The sequence below is a fragment of the Zootoca vivipara genome, chromosome Z2 (assembly GCF_965207765.1).
Source record: "Zootoca vivipara chromosome Z2, rZooViv2.hap1.1, whole genome shotgun sequence".
Classification (NCBI taxonomy): Eukaryota; Metazoa; Chordata; class Lepidosauria; order Squamata; family Lacertidae; genus Zootoca; species Zootoca vivipara.
The window spans coordinates 4,410,570-4,417,565 of NC_142585.1; the positions used below are offsets into that span (position 1 = coordinate 4,410,570).

Here is a 6,996-nt window from a genome sequence, read left to right on the forward strand (position 1 = left end):
GGTAGCAAATTCCACTGCCGAACAGCTCTTACTGTCAGGAAGTTCTTCCTAATGTTTAGGTGGAATCTTCTTTCTTGAAGTTTGAATCCATTGCTCCGTGTCTGCTTCTCTGGAGCAGCAGAAAACAATCTTTCTCCCTCCTCCATATGACATCCTTTCATATATTTGAACATGGCTATCATATCACCCCTTAACCTTCTCTTCTCCAGGCTAAACATACCCAGCTCCCTAAGCCGTTCCTCATAAGGCATCGTTTCCAGGCCTTGGACCATTTTGGTTGCCCTCTTCTGGACACGTTCCAGCTTGTCAGTATCCTTCTTGAACTGTGGTGCCCAGAACTGGACACAGTACTCCAGGTGAGGTCTGACCAGAGCAGAATACAGTGGTACTATTACTTCCCTAGATCTAGACGCTATACTCCTCTTGATGCAGCCCAGAATTGCATTGGCTTTTTTAGCTGCTGCATCACACTGCTGACTCATGTTAAGTTTGTGGTCTACCAAGACTCCTAGATCCTTTTCACATGTACTGCTCTCAAGCCAGGTGTCACCCATCCTGTATTTGTGCCTTTCATTTTTTTTGCCCAAGTGTAGTACTTTACATTTCTCCCTGTTAAAATTCATCTTGTTTGCTTTGGCCCAGTTGTCTAATCTGTTAAGGTCATTTTGAAGTGTGATCCTGTCCTCTGGGGTATTAGCCACCGCTCCCAATTTGGTGTCGTCTGCAAACTTGCTCAGGATGCCCTCAAGCCCATCATCCTTCAAATCTGCAAGTTTGCATAGAGGCCTAGGAGGCCTGAAGGACCAATTTGCGGGTGAGAGGACCTCTGTAACGTGCTGCAGGATGCAACATAGCATAAACAGTTGTGAACTGCTTAAACCAGCAATTTCCCACTCCAAATGTGGTTCCATATGATGCAGAAAGTGTTCACAAAGTGCTGGTACCACTTCTGCCTCCTCAAAGACGTCCTCCTGATATTCTACTGAAAATTGTGAACTGCTCACTAAAAGAAGGAATTATGAAGGCAGCAAGAGAATGTGCATGTCCTGGCCATCCCAATAAAAAGGAGAAGGGTATGGAAACCCATTTTAAAAAGCAAAGGGACCTAGCACTCGGCTGCTGGTTTAGCAAGCTGCTCTGTCAAACCTCTGAAAGGCAGTGGGGCTGGGACGGGGAGGAAGGAGGGGTGAGGGTATAGAGGGGGCTGAGATGTAAAGGCAGGGGATGGGAAGGCTTGGTCAGGTCTGAGAGAAGGGCAGTTGGCAATGGGGTTGGGCAGGTAGAGGGGCTGGGGGGGGCAAGCAGTGTGTTTGTTTTTATTCTTGCAGTAGACTCTGCAGCCACCACATTTTGAGCATGTTGCGCCCCTTGCTAAGCCACAATGACAGCAAACTACTTTGCAAATGGGACTCTTTAAATCCTGTGTAGAACCACAGGATCGCTCCTGAACAGCCTCGTTTAATCTCACTGTAAATAAGTGGTAAGGTAAAGGTAAAGGGACCCCTGACCATTAGGTCCAGTCGTGACCGACTCTGGGGTTGTGCGCTCATCTCGCATTATTGGCTGAGGGAGCCGGCGTATAGCTTCCAGGTCATGTGGCCAGCATGACAAAGCCGCTTCTGGCGAACCAGAGCAGTACATGGAAACGCCGTTTACCTTCCCGCTGTAGCGGTTCCTATTTATCTACTTGCATTTTGAGGTGCTTTCGAACTGCTAGGTTGGCAGGAGCTGGGACCAAGCAACGGGAGTGTTGTGTATTGAGTCAAAGGATTTTATATCTGTATTATTATTGTCTGTATTTGCATTAGGATAAAGTAACTGCCTTTTGGTTCCAGAGGGTACAGCTACTATTGGTTCATTTAAGCTGCTGTATTTGGATCCTCTGTCTTATTGGTTCCCTCCAAAAGGCAGCACTGTGATTGCCTGATATTGTTCCCTCCAAAATGTATCCCTTCCTAGCCAGTCCCCTGTCCCTATAAATGTAGCCTTCCTGCCCTCACAGTCAGTCTTGTTCACTTTAATAAAGAGCTGTTACTAGAGAACTGTCTCCAGCATGTTTTGTCAAGAGAGCTGAAATCACAAACCCCACGTCACAACAACTGGCGACGAAGGTGGGATCCGGAATGCTGAGGAGCGGTTAAACACAGCCCTGCCTCACAGTCCGGATTGCAGCTGAGAACAAGACTCACTGGCCAGCTGAGAAGACGACCCTGCCCGCTAGGACAATGGAGAGTCCAAGGGTATTGGAGCCCTTCCAGCCATCAGAGCCCCACACGTGGGAAGACTACGTCGAACGCTTCGAGTTCTTTGCAGTGGCTCAAGGGATCACCGATGCCAGCAAAAGAAGGGCCACATTCCTGAGCTACTGTGGGCCCGAGACCTTCAAGCTGGCCAAGGCATTACTTGCTCCAGCGAAGCTGAGTGAGACATCTCTCAAAGATATTCTTGCCTGCCTAACAAGCCACTTAGCGCCTACTGAGACCAAGATGGCCCGGCGGATGGAGTTCCATAAGAGGCAGCAGCGTGCTGGGGAGTCTGTATCCGCATTTCTGGCTGAACTCCGGAAGCTCGCTCAGCACTGCGGCTTCCAAAATCTGGAAGAGACTCTCCTGGATCGGTTTATTGGTGGTCTGAGCAGCAAGAAAGCCAGAAGACGCATCGTGGCTAAAGAAGAGGTTACCCTTGCTTCAGCCTTGAAGGAGGCCACCGCCACAGAGAATTATGAAAGAGAGGAGCTTGATGCCAGTCGCAAGGCCACTAAGCCACAGATAGAAGTTGCGCATGCCATGGACGAGCTAGAGGCTACTCCGAGCCAGAGCCCAGTCCGTGGGGTCGAGTTGGTGCGTCAGGCCTGCACAGTGCACAAAGATCGCCGAGGCAGTTGCCCAGGTTGTGGCGGAAACCATGAGCGGAAGAGTTGTCGTTTCAGGGATGCTATGTGCCGGACGTGCGGAAAGACGGGTCACATCGCCAGGGTTTGTAGATCGGCGGTGTCGGGAGCGACAGGAGCACCTAGACTGGAGCATCGCAGACCGCCCACAGCACCTCATTTTCTAAAGGACTGCCACTACGTAACGGAGATCAACGGGAGGGCCGTGCAGTTTCCAGCGCAAGGCAAGGCACACGTCAAGGTGAAGATTGAGGGTCAGCAGTGTGACATGGAGGTGGACTCCGGATCTGCATTCACCATTGTGTCGGACCAGACCGCGAAGACATTCTTCCCCAGGGGTAAGTTGCCCCCTCTGGAGCCCTTCCCGGCAACCTTGCAGTCGTACTCAGCAGGCCGCATCCATGTTATGGGAATGTGTGCCGTGAGAGTACAGTTCCGGGACAAACAGGCTGTACTCAAACTGGTGATTGCGAAGGGCAGTCGCCCCAGTCTCCTGGGCACTGACTGGTTCCCCGCCCTGGGACTGAGTATCTCAGGGCTAAATTCAATCCAAACCTGCCCTGAGATGAGCGAGGCATTATGCAAGGAATTTGCTGGTCTCTTTAATGGAAAACTGGGTTGTTATAAAGGGCCCCCAGTTGACTTCGAGTTGGATCCCGGGGTGGCCCCAATCCGACTCAAACCAAGGCGAGTGCCATTTGCACTGCAACCCAAGATCGAGGCAGAGCTGGATAAATTGGTCAAGCAGGGAGTTCTCTCACCCGTGGACTCTGCTAAGTGGGAGACTCCAATCATCACGCCCCTTAAAGCAAATGGGGAAGTCAGGATATGTGCAGATTACAAATGTACTATCAATAAGGCACTCAGGGGAAACTCATACCCCATTCCAGTCATATCACATCTGTTGGCTAAACTGGCTGGGGGCAAGGTGTTCGCCAAAATTGACCTGGCACAAGCTTACCAACAGCTGCCAGTAACCCCACAATCAGCGGAAGCACAGACTATTGTCACACATAAAGGGGCGTTCAGAGTTAACAGATTACAGTTCGGAGTTTGTGTGGCCCCAGGGATTTTTCAAGGGCTCATGGAACGCCTGTTAAGAGGTCTGCCGGGGGTCTTGCCATTTTTTGGTGACGTTTTGATTGCTGGAAAAGACCCACAGGAACTGGTTGCGCGTGTCCGTGCAGTGTTGCTCAAGTTCAAGGAGGTGGGGTTGCAACTGAAAAAAGAAAAATGCAGTTTTGGGGTGCCAACTGTGGATTTCTTGGGGTTTAAAATTGATGCATCAGGCATCCACCCCACAGATGCTAAGATTAAGGCCATCATCGAGGCACCACGACCACAGAACAAGACGGAGTTGCAGTCATTCCTGGGACTTATTAACTTTTATCATTTGTTCTTACCCCAGAAAGCTTCGGTAGCTGAACCATTACATAGACTTTTGCAGAAAAAGAATGTGTGGCGATGGGGGCGGGAGCAGCAGAAGGCTTTTGACTCCTTGCGAGAAATGCTGAGTAGCAGGAGCGTCCTTGCTCATTATGATGAGTTGAAGCCGCTGGTCCTGGCATGTGATGCCTCTCAATACGGCCTGGGGGCTGTGCTGAGTCATAGGGAACCGGATGGGTCGGAAAAGCCCATCTCTTTCTATTCCCGTACGTTGTCACCCACGGAGCGCAACTATGCTCAAATTGATAAAGAGGCACTAGCAATTGTGTCAGGAATCAAAAGGTTCTATGATTATTTGTACGGTCGCCATTTCTCCATTGAAACGGACCACAAACCACTGTTAGGGTTGTTCAACCCAAACAAACAAACGCCACAAATTCTCTCCCCCAGAATGTTGCGTTGGTCAATATTCCTGAATGGGTTCCAGTACACCTTGACCCATGTGCCGGGGAAACAGTTGTGCCACGCTGATGCGCTGAGTCGATTGCCCCTTCCTGGCGGGAGCAATGAGGATCCTGCTCCAGCGGAGCACATTATGATGCTAGAAACACTTCCGGGGGCTCCTGTAACAGCTACTGATATAGCTGAGAAAACGAGGAAAGATGCTGTTCTCTCCCGTGTGCTCACTTGGGTGGGGAGGGGGTGGCCTGGTGGTCCGCATGAAGAAAAATTCAGGCCTTATGCGACAAGGCAGCACGAATTGTCCATGCATAAGGGTTGTCTCCTATGGGGAGATAGGGTGATCATCCCAGCACCATTGAGAAACAGGGTTCTTGAGACGCTTCACATGGGACACCCGGGAATGGTCAGGATGAAGTCGCTAGCCCGATGTTATGTGTGGTGGCCTGGAATGGACCAGAACATAGAACAATGGGTACGAACATGCAAGGCATGCCAAGAGGTGCGGCCAGAAGTGGCCAGAGCACCAGTCCACTGGTGGGAGCAGTCCAGGACTCCCTGGAGCCGGCTGCACATAGATTTTGCTGGGCCATTCCAAGGGAAGGTCTTTTTGGTTATCGTTGATGCATATTCCAAATGGTTAGAAGTGGCGATGGTCCCTAGCATGGCATCAGCTGCCGTAATCAAGGTGTTGAGGCAGCTGTTTGCAACCCACGGGTTACCTGAGACCATTGTATCAGATAATGGGGCAGCTTTTGTATCCCAAGAATTCAGGGCATTCTTGGCTGATAACTTCATAAGAGGGGTCACATCCGCGCCCTTTCACCCATCCTCCAATGGGCAGGCTGAGCGCATGGTAAGAACAGCCAAAGAATCCATTGCGCGCTTAATGGAGGGTAACTGGTCGGCTCGCATTGCGCGAATGTTATTTTTGCAGCATGCGACGCCGTGTACTGCGACGGGCAAGTCGCCAGCCGAGCTGCTCTTAGGTAGAAGACTGGTAACGGTGCTGGATTATGTCCACCCAGATAAAATGCCAAACCGTAATTCAAGAGCAACCCCCCAGGCTGAGACTGACACAACAAGGTATCTCGCCCCTGAAGATCTGGTCTGGGTGAGGAACTATTCACGAGGTCCGCGGTGGGTGGCCGGTGTGATCACCCGGGCTAGTGGACCTGTGTCCTATTATGTGACCTTGGAAAATGGGCAAGTTTGGAAGAGACATATAGATCAGCTGAGGCGCCGGGCGCTCAGCGGGGAGGAGTCAGATAATTCATCCCTGGCTAATGATGCACAGCTGCGAGACCAGAGTGAAAATGGCCCAGAGGTGCAGTCACCAGGGGCTTCAGCAAATGAACCAGGGTCTGCTAGTCCTCAGGATGACGAGGTACAGGTAGGGGACCCTGAGGTGTCTGTGACTCCATCTGTTCCTGACGAAACCCCTATAGCAGCCCCTCGACCACAGGTAACACCCAATCCAGAACCTGCAACACCTGTTGTCAGGAGATCAAGTAGAAGTTGTAGGACCCCACAGTACCTGAGGGATTACGTCTGCTGTGCTCACTAGGGGGGGAGGGGTGTTGTGTATTGAGTCAAAGGATTTTATATCTGTATTATTATTGTCTGTATTTGCATTAGGATAAAGTAACTGCCTTTTGGTTCCAGAGGGTACAGCTACTATTGGTTCATTTAAGCTGCTGTATTTGGATCCTCTGTCTTATTGGTTCCCTCCAAAAGGCAGCACTGTGATTGCCTGATATTGTTCCCTCCAAAATGTATCCCTTCCTAGCCAGTCCCCTGTCCCTATAAATGTAGCCTTCCTGCCCTCACAGTCAGTCTTGTTCACTTTAATAAAGAGCTGTTACTAGAGAACTGTCTCCAGCATGTTTTGTCAAGAGAGCTGAAATCACAAACCCCACGTCACAACAGGGAGCTCACCCCGTCACGGGGATTCGAACCGCCGACCTTCTGATCAGCAAGCCCTAGGCTCAGTGGTTTAACCACAGCGCCACCTGGGTGGTACAGTGACAATAAAGTATTTATTCTATTTCTTCTTCTCTTCTCACTAGATGTTCATGTACAGTACATGAAATGTTCTGCAGATTACATATGGGAAAACTGCCATATGCAAAAGGTTATTATATTTCCCTCTCTCCAGAAAAAAAAAACACCCCGAATTCCTTTCAAATCCTATTGCTGGATAGGAAAGTATGTGGAGGAGGCATGGTTCCACTATGATGTTCCTGGGGAAGCGTAGTCAT

General features: G+C 50.3%; 1 long non-coding RNA gene across 1 annotated transcript; it reads left to right on the forward strand.

The window, feature by feature from the left end:
- Nucleotides 1–4,301: 4,301 nt before the first annotated feature.
- LOC148686536 (uncharacterized) lies at nucleotides 4,302–6,607 on the forward strand. The gene is made up of 2 exons (XR_015948631.1): nucleotides 4,302–4,967; nucleotides 6,303–6,607. It is a non-coding gene; the product is annotated as an uncharacterized LOC148686536 (long non-coding RNA).
- Nucleotides 6,608–6,996: the final 389 nt, after the last annotated feature.